The sequence below is a fragment of the Triturus cristatus genome, chromosome 3_1, assembly GCF_964204655.1.
Source record: "Triturus cristatus chromosome 3_1, aTriCri1.1, whole genome shotgun sequence".
NCBI classification, from domain to species: domain Eukaryota; kingdom Metazoa; phylum Chordata; class Amphibia; order Caudata; family Salamandridae; genus Triturus; species Triturus cristatus.
In genome coordinates, this window is record NC_140583.1 from 195,038,660 (window position 1) to 195,058,580 (window position 19,921).

Here is a 19,921-nt window from a genome sequence, read left to right on the forward strand (position 1 = left end):
TGAGAAAAGTGCTTGCCTCCTGCTGAAGTCTCAGGGACAACAGACTTCACCCACCAGCTCCCCAAGAGTTCTTTGGAAGTGCCTGCTGTTTTGCAAGGCTTTCTGAGGGACTGCATGTCACTAGGAGCTGAAAGCACAACTCACGAGCAAGAAGCGTGTCGCCGCACTGCCGCTTCACAACAAGAAAGCGCCTCGCATCGCCGGAGAAGAGGATCATCGTTGCATCAGACGCCGCCGCATCACCGGGAAATGTGTCGCAGGGCCTGTCGCGGCCCAGAAGAACCGTTGAGTCATCACAGGGTCCCCGAAGTACCTCGCATCGCTGGAGAACAGGATCGATGCCGCATCAGACGCCGCCGCATCACCGGGAAGCGTGTCGCAGGGCCTGTCACAGCTCGCATCGTTGCCGGAGCGTCCCGCACCATCTGAGAAGAGGATCGACATCGCAGCAGACACTGCCGCATCACCGAGAAGCGTGTTGCAGGGCCTGTCATGGTCCGCATCGTGTCGCATCAAGAAAAGACGCCATCTTTGTTTCTTTGCACCAGATCTGCATCGCATCACGGCATTGTGTGCCGCATCACCATGGAAGCGCAGTAAGAAACCGAAGCATCACCTCCCCTTGCAGAGAAGAACTGACGCATCCCCTATGTAGCAGTAGGGACCCGATGCATCACCGTTCTTGCGTGTAACGAACCGACGCATCACCTTCCCTCGCATAGAAGAACCGACGCATCCCCTACGCAGCAGTAGTGACCGGACGCAGCACCGTTCTTGCGTGTAAGGAACCGACGCATCACCTTCCCTGCAACACTTGGATGTGTTGCGTTACACATCTTAAGGTACATTGAACTCAAAGTGTCGCAAATTAACATCTAAAGAGAACTAAGCTAATCCTATCATTTTAAGTACAATATTGTGGATTTTTGTCTGTTTGTGGTCTTGTGATAAGTCTATATAAAGAATACTTTTTATTTATATAAAACTTGTGAGTTGTCCATCTGTAGTGTTGATTACTGTATGTGTTCACAAATGCTTTACACACTGCCTCTGAGATAAGCCTGTCTGCTCGTGTCAAGCTACCAAGGGGGTGAGCAGGGGTTATTTTAGGAGTGCACCTCCTTACCCTGACTAGACGCAAGGGTCCCTATTTGTTAAAGGTACCTACCTCTGCCAACTAGAGACCCCCAAATCTAACATTGGTGGTAGCGGTGGGATTTGGACTTGCATTTGTGTCTCATGTACAGTGATTGGTGAACACTACTAGTGAGTGCAGACCAAAACGCGACCACATACTTTTGGTAGATTGTTTTTTCTGGGACTTTCTATTTTTGCAAAGAACTTCCAAGTTTAACCACCATGGAGAAAGCAGCATCCATAGCATCTGTAGATTATGATTGGGAAGAGGAGAAACTGGAATGCTACAATGTCAAACAGATGAAGCACTTTTGCAGGAGATTCAAAGTTGCAATGACCGGTCTTTCCAAGAAGGATGAGTACCAGAAGGCACTGAGGGCCTGGGTCGCAGCAAAAAGTACCCCGGAGGATGAGGAAGGGGTTGAGAAAACAGAAGAACAGCTGGGTGGGCCATTGGGCCAGGGGGGAGGAGAGCAACGTCCCCAAGAGGTAGCAGTGTTTCTGCCGAAGGCCAGTCTCCAGAGGAGTTGGAGGACAGGGGGAGATGTAGAATGCATGAAATGGAGCTAGCCAAGCTCAAGTTGAGTGGGTAACTGGAGTTGGAAAATAGGAAATTGGCCCTAGTGGAAAAGATAATGCAGTTGGATCATGAGAAAAGTTTGATGGAGTTGGAATTGAAAGCCAGGAGCTTAGAGATTACTCCCTCTGGTGGCAGTACACCGTCAGTGCCTGTGGAAGCTAGAGTGTATATTCCCAAAGATGTGGTAAAAGAGTTTTACAAAAATGATGAAATTGGGCAGTGGTTTAAGGCCTATGAGGTAGCCATATCTTCCCACCGGGTCCCTGAGAAGGATTGGGGAGCGGGGTTGTGGGAGCGGTTCCTTAGTGAGGGGTGGGATACACTGTTAGACTTGCCCTCTGAATGTCATAATTCTTACAGCCACATGAAGGAAGCATTGATGTCCAGGTATGGGTTGACTCCTGAATTATATAGACAGAGGTTTAGAAATTGCAAGAAGGTGGAGTCAAGTACCCGGGGAGAATATGTAACTTTCTTTTGCAGAGCATTGGATGGTTGGGTGAAGGCTAGCAAAGTGAATGATTTTGAGGGGCTCTTTGATTTATTTGCATGGGAGCACTTGTCAAGTAATTGTTTTCCTGAGCTACGCCAGCACCTGATTGATAGTAGGCTGACTAATCCTAGAAAGCTTCCTGAGGAGGCGGACCGCTGGGTGAGCACCCGGGACCACAAGGGTCACGTGGTAGACTCAGCCAAGAGTGGGCAGGGTCCCCAGCAGAAGATTGGGGGGGACAAGGGTAAACAGAGGGAGTTCCATAAAGGGCCCCAAGGTAATTCCCCTGGGAACCAAGGGAAAGGTTCCCAGCCTCCCCCTGAGTAGAAGCATGGGGCCTCACCAGGTAACCCTGTTCACAAGGGACCCCTGAAGTGCTACAAGTATGGAGAAATGGGCCATAAGTCTAATGATCCCCGGTGCCCACAGTTTGGAAAGACAGCACCCACTGGTGCTCCGCCCCGGCAGATGGCGAGTGTAGCCCTGGGGAGGAGAGGGGTGTCCAAGGTGGGTGGGGGCCAGCAGAGATGTCCCTTGTCTCTTTAGGAGACTGTGAGGTGGTCCCCAGGACCCAACTGCCTGATAACACTAAGAAGTACAGGCAGTGGGTGACCATCAATGGCCATAGAGTGGAGGCTCTTAGAGATACAGGAGCCAGTGTGACAACTGTCAAGTATCACCTGGTATCTCAAGAGCAGGTTGTCCCCAATGCATTCTATCCAGTTGTTGCCGCTGACAACACAGAGAGCCACTGCAAGGTGGCTCAGGTTCCCTTTGAGTGTGGGGGGTCTCTGGTACTCTTCAGGTAGCTGTGAGACCCGCCATGCCTGTTGACTGTTTGTTAGGGAACGATTTGGAGAGCGCACCTTGGACGGAGGTGGAGCAGAGTGCTCATTTAGAGATGTTGAGTCTGCCTGACTGGGCGTGTGTCACTACACGGTCCATGGCAGCCAGTAGGGGTTCTCAAGAGGACCTGGAGCCTGAGAGGGAGGCCCAGGTGCCTGCCTTAAAGAGAAGAGGCAGGGGGTACGGGAAACTGACCCCCGAAGTTCCCACGGCCCAGAAGGAGGTAGACCCTGAGGGGGATCCCTGGAGCCTACCGGGGAACAGGTAGCTGAACTGGGGACCTGCCTGAGCTGACCTATTGGCAGCAAGAAGGAGGACCCTCCAGGGAAGAGTTCTGCAGGGAGCAGAAAGAATGCCCTTCTCTTGTGGGTTTGCGGCAGCCGGCTGCACACCAGGCATCAGGTGATCAGTCTGGATCACATTGGATCTACTGGGAGAATGGTCTCCTGTATAGTGAGCCTTAGGTTGCTGAGCCTGGGTCAGCCTGTGTGCTGGTGGTACCCCAGCACTTCAGAGCCTTCCTACTGGGGCTGGCTCATGATGTGCCATTGGCAGGACATTTTGGGCAGGACAAGACCTTTGAGAGGCTTGTCACCCCCTTTTATTGCCCCAAATGCGCAAGAGTTGAGACATTCATTGCAGGACATGTCAGACTTGCCAGGCAAGTGGAAAGAGTGGAAGGAAGCAAAAAGCTCCTCTCCAGCCATTTCCTGTGGTCAGCACCCCCTTTGAACGGGTGGGTATTGACATTGTGGGGCCACTGGACCCCAAGACAGCCATGGTAACAGGTTCATCCTGGTCTTGGTGGGCCATGCCACCTGGTACCCGGAAGCCATACCTCTGTGGACAGTGATGGTCCCCATGGTGAGACAAGCACTGATTGGGGTGGGCGGAATTTGCGAAGTTGCCTTTTGCAAAATTCCGCGAAACGGCAAAAAATCTCCGCGATCACGCGGAATATCGCGCGCTCGCTGAGATTTCGGGGGCAGGGCTTCTTTGCTTTATTTCTGTAAGTGCTTCCTGCTGAGGTTTAATTTTTGTGACAGGAGCATCGTGTCAGAATGAATCCTGCCCTGCATATTTATCCAAGCAGATGCCACCGTTTTGTGCAATACCTCTGTTCAACTGGAGTACTTTCTACAGGCTAATCAGTAAGTGCTACCTTGTTGGGTAAATGTATAATTCTTTTCCTACACTACAGCTGCGTAAAGGGCCAGAAGATTTGTCTCCCGTGACCACGTGTGTCTGTATTCTTGCCACCGCGCCGAAAGGCGCCAGGGTCCCTTGAGTGAGCTGTCCAACATATTGGGGAAAGGGTGGGAAGCTGTTGCATGCCGCTAGTGTATGTGGGGCGGGGCCAAACAGGCAGGGCTTCTGGTCCAGTTCACATGCCTCTTGTTTATAAAGGGTCAGAGCAGGATCTCAGCGGCAGACGAGGAGAAGGAACCTCCTGGTCACAGTTACTACACGAGGATTGTGTTCGAGAAAATCAAAGATGCAAAGACTTCTATCAAGGATTACAGCTAACTTTTCAGGGTGGAATGGAGAGAAGGCACATCTGCTTAGCCATGCTCACGAATTCTACACGAGGATTGCGTTCGAAAAACTCTAGGATGCGAAGACCTCCAGCAAGGATTACAGCTATCTTTTCAGGGTGGAAATGGAGAGAAGGCACATCTGCTTAGCCACGCTCATGAATTCTACACAAGGATTGCGCTCGAGAAACTCAAGGATGTGAAGACCTTCAGCAAGGATTACAGCTATCTTTTCAGAGTGGAAATGGAGAGAAGGCACATCTGCTTATCCAAAACCTCACTCACGAATTTTTGGGCTGATTAATGCATTACAGAATTTGAGCTTCAACTCGGGCACCTGCTTTATTTATATCTGTAAGTGCTTCCTGCTGAGGTTTAATTTTTGTGACAGGAGCATCGTGCCAGAATGAATCCTGCCCTGCATATTTATCCAAGAAGATGCCACCGTTTAGTGCAATACCTCTACTCAACTGGAATACTTTCTACTGGCTAATCAGTAAGTGCTACCTCGTTGGGTAAATGTATACTGCTTTTCCTACACTACAGCTGCGTAAAGGGCCAGAAGAGTTGTCTCCCGTGACCATGTGTGTGCTACCTCGTTGGGTAAATGTATAGTGCTTTTCCTACACTACAGCTGCATAAAGGGCCAGAAGAGTTGTCTCCCTTGACCATGTGTGTCTGAAACTTTGCCACCGCGCCGAAAGGCGCCGGGGTCCCTTGAGTGAGCTGTCCATCATAGTGGGGAAAGGGCGGGAAGCCGTTGCATACTGCTAGTGTATGTGGGACGGGGCCAAAAAGGCGGGGCTTCTATGCAAGTTCACATGCCTCTTGTCTATAAAGGGTCAGAGACCGATCAGAGCAGCAGATGAGGAGAAAGAAGCTCCTGGTCACAGGAACTAAACGGGGATTGCGCTCGAGAAAGTTATGGATGCACAGAGCTCCATCAAGGATCACAGCTAATTTTTGACAGTAGATATGAGGAGAAAAGCACACCTGCCCAGCCTCAACCTAGCTCTCAAATTTTTTGGGCTGATTAATGCGTTACTGAATTTGAGCTTCAACTCAGGCACTTGCTTTATTTATATCTGTAAGTGCTTCCTGTTGAGGTAATTTTTGTGAAAGGAGCATTTCGCCAGAATGAATCCTGCCCTGCATATTTCCGTTCCGTGGAACGCGAAAATGCAAAAATGTTGCAAGTTCCGCGAGTGGAACGGAATTTGCCGCCCACCCTTAGCACTGATGGAAATTTTCTCACAAGTAGGATTCCCTAGAGAGGTGGTGTCTGACCGAGGTACCAACTTCATTTCTAAGTATATGAAGTCCCTGTGGCAGGAGTGTGGGGTAACCTACAAGTTTACCACTCCTTACCACCCCCAAGGAAATGGGTTGGTTGAAAGGTTCAACCAAACCCTAAAAGGCATGATTAGGGGTCTTGAGGAACCCATGAGGCATAAGTGGGACGTCCTCTTACCATGTCTGCATTTTGCGTACCGTGAGATCCCACAGAAATCTTAGAGATCAGCCCCTGTGAGCTTCTCTATGGCCAGCCCGTGAGAGGACCTCTGGGTCTGGTCAAGGAAGGCTGGGAGCAATCTACCAGGACACCTCCCCTGGATGTATATAGCTACATGAACCAGACTAGGCATTTCAGGCAACTCGCTGAGTTGAATCTGGAAGCCAGCCAGGAGGAGATGAAGCGGTGGTACGACCAGAATGCCACTCTGGTAGAGCTTCAGCCTGGTCAGAAAGAGTAGGTCATGATCCCCGTGGAGCCTCGTGCGCTCCAGGATAAGTGGACCGAACCATTTGAGGTGGTGGAGCGCAAGAGTCCAGATACATACTTGATGGACTTGCGGTCTCCCAGGAACCCCTTTGCGGGTCCTGCATGTCAACCGCCTGAAGCCCCACTTGGAGAGGTCTGAAGTGGACATGCTCTTAGCGACAGATGCTGGAATGGAGGAGGAGATTGAGCCTCTTCCTGACCTGCTGTTGGCGACAGAGCAAGATGGGTCAGTGGATGGTGTAAACCTCTCTTCCACCCTGACCCCGAGCAACAGAATGACTGCCCCCAGTTGCTGGGACAGTTTTCTGATCTGTTCTCCCTGGTCCCCAGTGTCACTGATTGGTGCATCCATGATGTGGACACTGGAGATAGTATTCCTGTGAAGCACAAAACTTACAGGGTGACTGAGAGGGTGAGAGCTTGCATTAAGGAGGAGGTCTCCAAAATGCTTCAGTTAGGGGTGATTGAGTCCTCTAACAGTCTTTTGGCCAGCCCAGTGGTCTTGGTCCCAACGGCTGACGCGCACCGGATGCCACGCCAGAACTCCGGTTCTGTGTGGACTACTGAGGGCTCAATTCAGTCACGAGGACTGACGCGCACCCCATCCCCAGAGCTGATGAGCTCATCGATCGGTTAGGGGCTGCCCGGTACCTCAGGATGTTTGAATTAACGTCTGGGTACTGGCAGATCGCCTTGACTGATGGGGCAAGAGAGAGGTCATCATTATCCACACCAGATGGGCACTACCAGTTCTGGGTGATGTCCTTTGGGATGAAGAATGCCCCTGCCACCTTTCAGAGGTTGGTCAACCAGGTGTTGGCTGGACTGGAAGAGTTCAGTGCCGCCTACCTGGATGACATTGCAGTGTTCAGCGCCAGTTGGGAAGAACATCTGCGCCACCTCTGGGAAGTGTTGATGGCGCTGCGGAGGGCAGGCCTCATGATCAAGGTGAGTAAGTGCCAGATCGGGCAGGGTTTCGTGGTGTACTTGGGACACCAGGTTGGGAGCAGCCAGGTGGCGCACCTACAGCCCAAGATTGAAACCATCCTGGCTTGGGAACCCCCAAAAACCCAGACAGAGGTGAGAGCCTTTTTAGGACTCACTGGGTATTACAGGAGGTTTGTCAAGGGGTATGGCAGCATTGTTGCACCCTTGACAGCACTGACTTCCAGGAAGCAGCCCAAGAAAGTGATTTGAACTGACACCTGTCAGAAAGCTTTTGATGCCCTGAAAACTGCTATGTGCACAGCGCCCGTGCTACTGGCACCCAACTTCTCCAGAGAGTTTATCGTTCAGACAGACGCTTCAGAGCATGGTGTGGGGGCTGTTTTGTCACAGATTAATGAGGGGGGCCTAGATCAACCCATAGCCTTCATCAGTAGGAGGTTACTCCCATGGGAACAGAGGTGGAGTGTGATTGAGCGTGAGGCCCCTCAGATGGTTCATGCAGATGAGAGGTGAGAATCCAAAGCTGCTGAGGTGGTCCATTTCCCTACAGGGGATGGATTTCACAGTGGAACATCGCCCTGGTACAGAACACGCCAATGCTGATGGTCTGTCCAGATTTTTCCGCCTCAGTGATGAGAACTCCCAGGAGGTAGGGAAGTTCTCGCAACATTTCAGCTGGATGGGACACGTGTTAGACCTGGCACCATGGCGTGGGTCTCCCTTCCATTTTTTGCTGTTGCCTCATGTGTTTTGCTGGTGTTCATTGCTTTGGGCACTGTGCCACTGCTATCCAGTGCCACAGTGCAAGTGCTCACTATGGTGAATTGATGTATTGATTCCATGATTGGCTGGTTTGGTTTACCTGTCAGACCCTAGTACGGTGCACCAGGAGTACCCAGGGCTGGTAATCCAAATGCTGCTAGTGGGCTTGCAGCACTGGAAACTTGTGCCTCCCACAGAAGCATGTGTGTCTAAGGCTTGCCATTGCAGAGCCTGTGTGCAGTCTGGTACTGCCATGCTGACTGGACAAGTGCACCCACTTGCCAGTCCCTAAACCTTCCCTTTTCTTCATATCAGACACCCCTATGGTAGGCCCAAGGGCAGGGTGCATTGTGAGCATAAGGTAGGACATGGCCTGGGGTGTGTGGCATGTCCTGATAGTAAATTACAGCCATTTTTGTTTTTCACTATTACAAGGCCAACTGTTCCCCATAGGCCTGAATGGGCAGTTTGATTATTACATCTTATAATCCTTATAAGTGACTCAGGGAACATGGTGGAAATTCGAGTTTAGTATGCCTGAACTCCGATTGATAAATTGCATATTTTAGTGAAGTTGGTTTTAACATTCTGTGTTTGAAAACACCACTTTTAGAAAGTAGGTATTTTCTTGTCCATCCATCCAAACCTGCCTCTGCTAGGTTGTATATTCCTTGTCTGGAGTTTGAACAGGGGCTGGGGGATTCCAGGAGACAGGGTGAGTCAGCACAGGGCTGAATTGAGATATCTGCATCTAGATGGGTGGGAGGAGTTGCACCTGGGACCTGAATAGGGCTGGGCCTTCCCTCCACAATGCTGGCTCCACATCCTGTGGCGCGTCTGATGTCTCCGCCCCGCACTCTGAAAGGAAAGAAGGAGTCTTGTCAACAAAGTGCTCCAGGACTGACCAGAACTGGTTTGAACTAGGCAAAGGCCTCTCTGCCTTCAAAGAACAAAGGGAAACTGGGTATACATTTCGGGACCCAAACCCAAGAACTTTAGATCATTTTGGGAAACAAGAAGAAACCTTTGCTGAGGAGAGGAACCAGAGAGACTGAGGAGAGACTATCCCTAAGCTTGAGGGTTTGGCCTGCAGTGGTTGCCTGACTGCCAAAGACAGAAGGAAGAACTATGTGTACTTTATTCAACTTGTGAAGGATCTCCAAGGGCTTGAGAAAAGTGCTTGCCTCCTGCTGAAGTCTCAGGGACAACAGACCTCACCCACCACCTCCCCAAGAGTTTTTTGGAAGTGCCTGCTGTTTTGCAAGGCTTTCGGAGGGACTGCATGTCGCATGGAGCTGGAAGCGCGACTCACGAGCAAGAAGCGTGTCGCCGCACTACCGCTGTCGCTTCACAACAAGAAAGCTCCTTGCATCGCCGGAGAAGAGGATCGACGTCGCATCAGACGTCGCCGCATCACCGGGAAGCTTGTCGCAGGGCCTGTCACGGCCCAGAAGAACCGTTGAGTCATCGCAGGGTCCCCGAAGCGTCTCGCATCGCCGGAGAAGAGGATCGACGTCGCAGCAGACCCCGCCGCAGCAGTAGGGACCCGACGCATCACCGTTTTTGCGTGTAAGGAACCAACGCATCACCTTCCCTGCAACTCTTTCGTTGTATTGCGTTACGCATCTTAAGGTACATTGAACTCAAAGTGTCGCAATTTAAAATCTAAAGAGAACTAAGCTAATTCTACCATTTTAATTACAGTATTGTGGATTTTTGTAATTTTGTGGTCTTGTGATAAGTCTATATAAAGAATACTTATTTTTGATATAAAACTTGTGTGGTGTCCATCTGTAGTGTTGTCACTTGATTACTGTATGTGTTCACAAATGCTTTATACACTGCTTCTGATATAAGGCTGTCTGCTCGTGCCAAGTTACCAAGGGGGTGAGCAGGGGTTATTTTAGGAGTGTACCCCCTTACCCTGACTAAACACAAGGGTCCCTATTTGTCAAAGGTACCTACCTCTGCCAACTAGAGACCCCCAAATCTAACACTTATAAATGACAATTGCTTTTTCGTGACTCGATTAGCCCCATTATGGATCACTTAGACAAATTTAAAATATTGCATAAGTCTCAAGTTTTAGCACAACACTACCAATAACTCCACTATTGCAGCACTTAGAAACGGCAACACTGTAGTGGCAAACGCTACACAACATCATGCTGTTGAGTTCATTATTTTGCAAATACGTTGTAGAAGTAATGACTTCAAGGAAAGGACAAATACTGTAGAGCATAGATTGTGTTGCACGCTGAAAAGAGTTTAGTGTCCACAGTGACAGTGCTGGTACACTGAATGGACAGAATCTATTTTTCTAAAATATTGATGTCATGTTAGTCCAACAATGTGTACCACCTCATCCTTGTAGTTGACCTATTTGTAGCATCTTCCAAGTCAAGGTACCCATAAATAACTGTGCACCACATGGAGCTTGGTACCACATGTCTTTATTTGTCTGTGTGTAACAGCAAACCCAACTTTCTTAAGCAACATTCACTGCAATACACTCTATCCATTACGTCATAGCTCTACGGAGATCATCAGGAGCCAAAAGGGTTCTGTCATTGTTAACTTGCAAGACACTACATTTCCCCCTCTGGCAAATGAAAACTTACCAATTCTACACATATCCACATATATACATTTTAATTTCTTTAAATAATCTATCTGGTGGTGTAATTGTTTGACCTGAATATATTGTGCGAAGTTCAGACCTGCCACCATCATGATCCAAGATCTGCTGTGGTGGTGAAAAGGCAGCAGCAATGGCTGGTGCTTCGGAATCAGTCCCTCCTTTCCCCTGGAGATCAGGTGAACTTTGAATCAAATGAAAAAAGTGAGAAGAGTCTCTGGTGGTAGACTTCCCAATGTGCTGGGCAATCACCATATGTCCTTTGGTGGGAACCACTTTAAAAGCTTCTGCATCAAAGACATTTTCTTTGCTGCATCTGACGTGCAAACACTTTATCTTTTTTCTGGAAGACCATGTTTTTCGTATGTCGTCTTTGGTCAACATATGTCTTCATCTTTTGCTTCTGAACCAAGTCCCTTATACGAGTTGCATTCTCACTTCTTTCTCTCTGATTGTTCCACTGAGGTATCTTGGATGTCATTGCTCTCCCGAACATCGATGTCGCTGGACTTTCACAGGTGGTCAAATGAGATATTAAATGGAAAGCTCTCAATGTAGAGTTTAACACAGTTTATAAATCAAGCTTTTCAAGGATAGTACGCTGCAAAGCTTTCTTCAGCATGTTCATAAATCTTTCAATTAGTCTGTTGGCCTGCAGCTTTTGATGCTTTACATTCAGATTCTTTGATCTCCCAACGATTAAAAGGTGGGAAGGTTGTCAGATTTTAGTATGGCTGAAACACACCATATCACAAAGATACCATCCAGTCTTTCAATGACTTGGTCTTGAGTGTTGGATGAGAGATCCTCAATTAATGCAACATGTGATTATTCATCCACAGTCACCATCAGGGGATGTCCATTGTTGAGTGGACTGAAAAAGTCAGTGGCTATTCTCTACTAGGCATGATGCAAGAGTTCTGACATATTGAGAGTTTGTTGACTATCTCTTTAAGCTAGGCAGTTGCATCGATGGCATGGCTTTGTTTCCTTCTCAACCTGCTCATCGAGATACGGTAACCAGATTCTTGGAGAGTTTGTTTTGTGTCACTTTTTCCCCTATGTCCTTTGTAGGCCAATTCAATCATTTTCTGTCACAGACTCTCTTGATTCAAGATTCTTGACCCTCGCAATATAACATCCTCTTGCGTTATGGACAGTTCATCTTTGACATTTCTCTATGTTTAATATTGACCCTCACAGGTGAAACGTCAAGTGTGCTGGTTCCGCGAATAATGTGTAATTATGTTGCAGGGATTCTGCCTGTAAACAGAACTATGAGTAGGATTATAGTACCATCGTGTATAGGGACTGAGTCATCCTACCACCTCAGTACCCATGAGCCCAGGACCTACTAGGTATAGAGTCTCACTTGCTCTCCCACTCACTCACAGAGAAACAGCTGATTAGACACCACGTAACACAACACTCCCAGATCTCTCAGGAGTCGCGGGACCAAGGCACACCCTTTCGCTCGCACTCTTGTACTTGTCCACAATAAGATCTGATAGAAACACAAAACAGTTTAAAATATTTATTTTAACTAACGTGCCGTAACATGCCGTATACGTGCCACAACAAGCAGGTAAATGCATGATACTAATACAGTCAGCATAGCAGCTAGTCCATATGTCATGAAAGGGGATGTTATAATGAAAAGACAGTAGAGCCTAACCATTCTCTCCTCGCTAAGAAGCAGTATTATTATATATTACAAGATCTCTAGGCTTTGTCAGCAAACACCACACCTTAGCCTATAAATTGTAGATCTACATCATAGGTGCTGTCTCGCTCTTCTCCCTGGTACGTTGTCCAATCAACAGCTGCATCGGTATGTTTTGTCTAAGGCCTGGCCAGAACAAAATAACAAGGGGCATTGTTGTTCGACATTGCTCACAAAATTATAGGAACCTGCAGAGCGTGAACAAAGCAATGAGTTTTCATGTAAAACTGCCAATGAAGTTATTGCAAAAATAAAGTTGTGTAGTAACGTGCACAAACCAGCGGGTAAGTTGCAGCATGCTCATGCTAACTTAAAAAAAAACCGACAATGTCCCTTTGGGCCATGTTACAATTACATGTTTCACCTTTAGCATGTTACTATAGTGGCTTGTGACAGTGATAATCTGTGCTATTGAAATGTCAGTTGGTGTGTTCGATTTTATGATAAAGCTGATATAAGGTAGAGCTGACTTGGATGGAGTGCCATAACCTTGACGGGGACTCAGGAAAATTAATCAGCAAGGATTCTGATCCTTTCCTGGATGGTGCACAGTGCTATAATTGTATACTTGGAGCCGCAGTCCCCAATGTTAAATGTGAGGAGGCATCTTGCTTGGCCTTTGGATTGCCAAATAATGTTAGTAAAGCTTGATGATCAGTTAATTACCAGCATAAAGGCTTTCCACGCAGGAATACAAGGAAGTATTCACATGCCTGTACCTCAGCCTAAACTTTCTTTTTCAGCTTGTGAGTAAGCATGTTACGTTTGGGTTCAAATTCCTACTTGCAAATGCCACAAAATGCTTTGGAGCATTCGGGTGTTCGCAATGCTGTGGGCCCTAACCCAACTGAGCTAGTATCAACAACAACCTCTGTATGAAGTTTCAGATTGAAATAAGCCTTTTCAGTAGCATTCTCAATGGCTTGTTTTATTTTCTTAAAACTGTTCTCACATTAATGTGCTTACTGAAATAAGACATTATTTTTCATTAAGTCTCTCAATGGAGCACTTAGAGTGGCCAAGACATGCATATATCTAGAACAGTAACTGGCCATGTCAAGAAATGAACGCACCATTGAATCATTTTGTGGGAGATCAGCATTTGACATCACTTGTACTTTAGCAGGATCAAGGGCCATACCCCCATCAGAAAAGATATGGCTAAAGAATTTCAACTTTGTCCTATGGAACTCACATTTATTCGTATTCAAAGTCAACTATGCATCAGCCAGTAAACTACATACTTGTGTGTGAGCCTACTTGTTCTCTATTTGTGTAGCTCCAGAAACCAATATGTCATCACTATAATTGAACGTATACATGACAGGCTGTATGATACATCGAATGATGTCTTGAAAAAGTTCTGCAGCAGATGACACACTATAGCTTAGCCTTTTGTATCAAAACAGACCAACATGTGCAGAAAATGTTGTAATGTAGCTGTAGTTTTCTTCGGGTTACAACATGATAGCATCCTTTACACCAAATCAAGGCGGGAGAAAAACTTTGCACCATTTAATTGTGTTATTATATCCGCATTGTATGGACGTGGATGTCATTCTCATTTAATTGTCTTGCTTTCCTTCACTATCCTTTTTGGGCACTACCACAATGGGAGACACAAATGACATAGGGCCAGTTGAGCGCTCAATGATATCATGCTTAAGTAACAATTCAAGTTCTTTTGTAACAACATCTTGTACATGGAAAGCAATTTACTTCTGTCATTAAGCAACAGGGCATACGTCCTCATTATTATGCATTTTTACTTTCATAGACGTAAGCTTTACCAAACCATGAAACATGTAAGGGAACTGAAGAATTATTTCATGATGAGCATTCATTCCATTTTTCACGGATGTCAGTCCCATTTCTTAGGCTGTGCTGAAGCTGTGTAGACAGACATTTAATGCTGTCTCTTAAAGCATAGGTATGGGTGCATGCACCTTAGTTTTCTTGTGTTTCATCGTCGCTACAAATTAACCTTGACTTTTTAAGGGTGTTGATGCAGCCATGTATACACTTTGGTTTTCTGCAGTATAAGTTGCTGTAAGGGATGCAATTCATTATATTTCTCCTCAGGCATAATGTTTACTGAAGCACCATTGTCGATGATGAAAGGTATTGAACAACCATTTATTTTCAATGTCATTTTCGGACAATGTTTGAGTGAATTTGGTGCTTTGGCATGTCTGTTGACTCTCTTTTGACTGACATTTATCTTTACATGCAGCTAGTGTAACACGTGCACAATTTTCTTATGTAACTTTGACATAGCAGAACCATCTTCTTCAAACAATAAACTTTGTTCAAAGTACATTTGTTGTACCTGACTTCTCTGTTGGGCCTTGAGGGTGTGCATCGAACGTTGCTTCTGTAACGCTCCAGCAGCCATTTTGCTATCGCAACATTATGCACTTGTTTTTCCCTTTGCTTTGCACACCTTTCAAAATGGTTCTTTTTCCCACAGCCCTTACATATATGCCCAATGGCAGAGAATTTCTGTTCATGTGGAAACAAAAACATCATCTAAAAAATAACTTCTTTTTATATGTAGACATTACCTTGTGTCCTCCAGTCTTTTGCTTTGACTTGCTTTTCACACTCATGACTCATTCATTCTGGGCATCTCCAGCCCCATGTCAGCAGCTTTTTGATCGGCATACTCTTCAGCTCAAGCAGCCATTAACACTTGTCCCAGACTCAGAGTTTCTCTCAGCATTCACCATCTAAATGAATTGGGCAAGCACCCATCAGTGACCCTGAGACTTATGGCTTCTTCGTCAATAAATAAATTAAACATACAGTGTTTGATGAGTGCTTCAAGCCTTTCTACAAATTGATAGATGATTTCCCCAACATTCTGTTGTTCTTGACTGAAAGTATATCTTTTTCGGTTAACATTGGGTATTGGATTGAACTTGAGATTTGTTTCATCTGACTGTGTGTGATTTCTTCATCAGTTTATAGCATTTTATTTATGACTTCCTTGAAGCTATTACTGGCAAGATTTGATAATCTTTTGTTAGCAGTCTCCTAAAATACCTGAATGAAATCCTCGAATGTCTCTATCTACGTAGTCCATCGATCACTACTATTTTTCCTTTCGGCAGTATTGACTATTGACTGAAAATGATGGTTTCAAGAAAGCGGCACATAATGAGGCGGGGATTTGCGATCCTTCGGCCACTGTTTCTAGCTCATTATCTCTGAGACCTTGCGACATACTGGCCTCTGGATCATCCTTGATAATTTGACTTCTTCTTGGTCTCCATCGGAACAACAACCTGCCACTATACCGAAGCCTTCGCTGACTTTCACTCTTCAAAGCCCTGTGGGGTTGTTCTGAGCCCCACTCAGCGGCTATGCTTGCCTCTTCAGGTATGGATGACTCCGTAAACACAACCAAGGCACTTCTCCTTGGGCTGCTTTGCCCGGTGATGCGGTATGAAGACTCTCTTTAATTACTTCTGGTAAGCAGACAACCGTTTCTTGCATCTAGGTCGCTTTGCTTCTGGCCTCTCTGTGCACTTTTGTATACCTTTTGGGCTTTTAACACCAGTTTGATCTCTGCTTGGCAGCACTTGTAATCGTAGCGTTATCACTCCAATCTAGGTATGGCTCTGTTGCATAGTAGCGTGGCACCTTATGTCCTTTCATTTTCAACTGCTTCACAACGGCTAGAACTGCGCTTGGACTCCATATGTATTTAGCACCGATTCTGAACTTCAACAACGGCACACCTGGCATGCACGAGCAGTTTGCCTGGATGACAGCAAGCTCTTTGAGAGAGCACTGTCAATCTTTGAGTTTCTCATCCCTACCTCGTCGCAATTTGTAGCGTCTTCCCAGCTGAAGTACCAGTACACAACTACACCACACATGGAGCTTGGTATCACATGTCTTTATTCATCTGCGTGTAACTGTGTAATCAACATTCTAAAGCAACATTCACTGCAATACACTACAATCCATTATGGCATAGCTATACAGAGTTCTTCAGGAGCAAAAATGGTTCTGTCACTGGTAAATCACAAGGAATTATACTATTCATTTTTTGAGAGGGGGAAATGTTGTATTGATCAAAATTTGCCTTTATCCACTTTGCAGAATGGTAAAGGAATGAATACAATCATTTATAAGGTGCTCACTACCTAACTGGGGGGGGTCATTTTTTGAGGGTCTTACAAACTTTTCCTATAAAAGGCAAGTTTTTAGGCCGGAACTAAACTGATAAAAGAAGCCAGGAGATCCGAAAAATCATTGCACAGGAGGGTAACATACCCAGGATATACATTTTACCAGTGATTATTGAATGTTGTAATTTCTCCAAAATACAGAATAGTATGAAGGGCTAAACCAAAATCTGACTGTGTATCTACGCAGGAGACAAATCTACTGACAAATACGTGGCTGATTTTTCAGTTTTCAGATACAATGTGTCATATGGGTAAAATGATGGGGCCTGCTGTATCAACTGTCTCCTGTCTCTTCATCCCCATCATGCACGGTAGCAGTCATTGACATTACTCCATGTCCATCTTCCCCAATCCAGTCCTTACGTGTGAGATAACTTCTCCGTCTCGTAGACATTGTTCCCTAGCCAACTCAAAACACTTCCCTAATATGGATTCCATTAACCAAGTGCCACTACAAAGGGGATGCAGTCATCCAACACTTCCTGTCATTGTTTCTGTGGATTTTGATCTAGCTGTTTCAGGTAAGTGTGGGTGATTTCTTTTCATGGTTATTTTTTGTTGTTGAAGGTGCTCCCATAGCATTCTTCATTTATTACAAGTTACTGACTCCGTATGTCTGTCTTCCCACCCATGACAAAGGACACACATTGAATCAGGTTTTTTCATCTAACCAGATCCAAACTGATGCCCCCCTTGCTCTAACCTGGCCAGACCATCACCTGGTTGGTTTTAAAATCTGTAGAGAGCCAGCAAGGTCTCAATCACTGGCCAACACCAGTGTCAGCTATAGTTTCAGGCTCTTTCATTTGATCACACCAGAGGCAATACAGGGCGCCATGAGTCGTCTCCCGATTCCCTTAAGTGGCAACCTAGAACAGGACGTGCAGTCCCTTGAGGGCTGACTACAACTCCAAGTCCTGGAACTTGCCCCCCTCCCTCTCCTTGAGGGCTGCTAAATCCACCCGAGTTTCTGCCCCTTGGTTCACGGAAACCCTAAGGGAAAGTAAAAGGGCATGTAAACATCTTAAAAGAGAGTGGTGGAGAAATTATAGACCCTACTGACAAATCCAACTATAAACTAATGTTGGGAGAACATTATAGGAAAGTACGCGAGGGTAAGAAACTTTTTCTCATAACAAAAATTGATCTGGCGGGCAACAAAAGTAAAGCACTTTTTAATATTGTGAAACGTTTCTCCTCTCCTACGACAATTAGCCTACCATTTGCTCCCACAAGCGACTGGACCAGCCGCATGGCTTGTTTCTTCTAAGAAAAAAATAAAAATATTCAGGACTCCTTTGCAGCTCAGTCGTCAGAATTGAAGGCTGCTGGTGGACCTCTCTTTGATGTGTGTCCCCGCACTGACCCCTCCTTTATGGAGTTTTCTGTGATCACCTTGGAGCAATCTCTAGCGCTTATGAAAGCTCTGAAGTCGGGCTCACCATCTGACCCATGTCCAGCTAAAGTACTGTCCTCAATAGCAGAAGTGATTAACCCTGTAGTGAACGCAATTTTGAACAACGCCTTGTAGGAAGGGCTCATGCCACAAAGGTGGAAACATGCCAAAATTCTTCCGCTGCTAAAGAAACCTATGGCAGACCCCGAGGCCGCCAGTAGCTACAGGCCCATATGACTTCTCCCTTTTTTCTCCAAGGTTTTGGAGAAATATGTCAATGAAGTCACAACAAATTATGTGGAGACTAATCACTTATTGCACTCTAGCCAGTCGGGTTTCAGAGCTAACATCAGCACAGAAACAGCCCTGCTAGACGTTGCGGAGACAATTAAAGCTATGCTGGATAGAGGAGGTAATGCAGTCTTGGTATTACTGGACCTCTCTGCATCCTTCGATACCGTGCTCCATAATAGATGACTGCTCAAACTCATGGAGAGAGGTATTGGGGGCATGGTATTGAGATGGTTCGTGTCTTTCCTTGTTAACCGCTCACAAACTATCTGGTCTCCTCCTTTTGCCGCTGCGATTCCACCTATGAATGTCGGGGTCCCACAGGGCTCAATATTGAGCCCAACTTTGTTTAATTTGTATATGGCCCGCTTGCCCTTCTCGCCGTGAAATATGGGGCCAAAATAGTGTCATATGGTGATGACACCCAGCTGCTGTTTACGTGCAGGAAGGGTGACAAATTCATTGGCAAGTTAATTAACACTAGTCTCTCTGAAGTCTTCTCCTTAGACACAATCAATTAAAGTGCAACTCTGAGAAATCAGAGATTATTTTCTTTGGTCCACGTCCTTATGAAGCTTGGCATACCTGGTGGCCACAGGACATGTCCCCCCTTCGCCCTTTGTCACCATCGTGAAAAATGTAGGGGTTAAATTGGATGCAGCCCTTTCTTTCTATGAAGGCCCAAGTCCAAACGGTGGCTGGGTCTGTTTCAGGGTGTTGACAATGCTGTGGAACTTTCTCCCCCTGCTCTCAGTTCCCTAAAGGAAAACAGTGGTCCAGGTCCTAGTGGTGTCCAGACTGGACTATGTTAATTCCCTAAATCTCGGCCTTCCTGAGTACCTTCTGGGCCTTTCACAGGTGATTCAGAATGTGGCGGCGAGGGCCATTTTTCTGACATGGCCCAGGACTCATACAACTCAGCTCCTGTCCTCGCTACACTGGCTTCCGGTGAGGAAGAGAATACATTTTAAAGCCTTAGTCTTGAGGTCTTCTTCTCAGCTTTTGATCTCAGCTCCAAAGGTCCTGCTCTCCCGAGTAGGGGGTAGATCTTTTCAAGCTGTGGCTTCTCGGCTGTGGAATAGCCTACCTCTCTCTCTTAGACAAATCCCGGACCTCCTTACTTTCAGGAGGAGTCTAAAAACATGGCTCTTTTTTAGCAGTAAGCCTCTGTGTAGTGGAATGCTCTGTTTGATGTTATGATGTTGTGTGGTCTTTGTTTCTTAGCGCCGGGACACTCCTGGGAGTAGCCGTGCACTTTATAAATATTAGCTAACATAACATAACTATTGTTTTTCCAAATGCCTCGCTCCAGCAGGCAGGGATCGGGTGCATGTCCCTGTTGGTGTTTAGTCAAATCCCACAATTTATGCCTGCATGTTACCTCATGAAACAATGACAGGGCAATGAGAGTCATTGTCAGTAGTTCATTTTGTTTCAGATTTTGGAATGCGAGTCCATATCAAAATGGTGCAATTTTCTGAAATCTCATGGCAGCCCCTGTGAGAATTTGGATTGCTCCAAACCAAGCAGCAAGTTAGCCGGTTACAGTGTTTGGCCTCCCAGAGAGTGCCCACTTTCGAAGGCATTATG